This window comes from Helobdella robusta, assembly GCF_000326865.2.
Source record: "Helobdella robusta unplaced genomic scaffold HELROscaffold_40, whole genome shotgun sequence".
In the NCBI taxonomy this organism is placed as follows: domain Eukaryota; kingdom Metazoa; phylum Annelida; class Clitellata; order Rhynchobdellida; family Glossiphoniidae; genus Helobdella; species Helobdella robusta.
Genome location: NW_008704903.1, coordinates 1,013,951 through 1,015,131, shown reverse-complemented (window position 1 = coordinate 1,015,131; position 1,181 = coordinate 1,013,951).

Here is a 1,181-nt window from a genome sequence, read left to right as displayed (position 1 = left end):
CATTCACAATCTAGAGAAACACGAGCACTTGAATATACTACTACTACTACTACTGCTACTCTACTACTACTACTACTACTATTATTATTACTACTATCACTACTACTACTACTACTGCTACTACTACTACTACTGCTACTACTACTACTACTACTACTACTACTATCACTACTACTGCTACTACTACTACTACTATCACTACTACTGCTACTACTACTACTACTACTACTACTACTACTGCTACTACTACTACTACCTACTACTACTACTACTACCTACTACTACTCATTCGTTCATTCGTATTAAAAAACTACTTTACTATATTTCATTTAATTGTTTTTTTAACTACGACTCTTACGACTACTACTACTGCTACTGTAACTTTTACTACTACTACTACTACTGCTGCTGCTACTACTACTACTACTGCTGCTACTACTACTACCACTACTACTAACAGTATTATGAAAAGAGCATTAGACAGTTTTACTAGTATTTTTACTGGTACTTATTTAGAATTGTTACAATATGTTATGACTATTGTTCTTATTGTTACTACTTCAAGTGGTAGTAGCAGCAGCAGTAACAGCAGCAGCAGCAGTGGTAGTAGTTGTAGGAGCGAAAAAATATTAATAATAGATGTCAGTATGACTACAGCAATAGAGATAATTAAGACGTTGTAGTGAAGAGGATGGTGAGGAGGATGATGATAGCGATGATACTACAATGGCTACGTCATAAATGATAATGACTGATAAAAATATAATAAAATAATAATAATAATAATGATATAATAATAATAATGATATAATAATAATAATGATATAATAATAATAATGATATAATAATAATAATGATATAATAATAATAATGATATAATAATAATAATGATATAATAATAATAATGATATAATAATAATAATGATATAATAATAATAATAACAACAGTAATAAACATTCATATGTTCTCTTGTTTAATACATACTTCTCTGTTAAATTGACAAAATTGATACGCTATAACGACTGCATACACACAGACACACAAACACACATACAAACACACATACAAACACACATACAAACACACATACNAACACACATACAAAAACACATTCAAACACACATACAAACACACATACAAACACACATACAAACACACATACTAACACACATACACACCA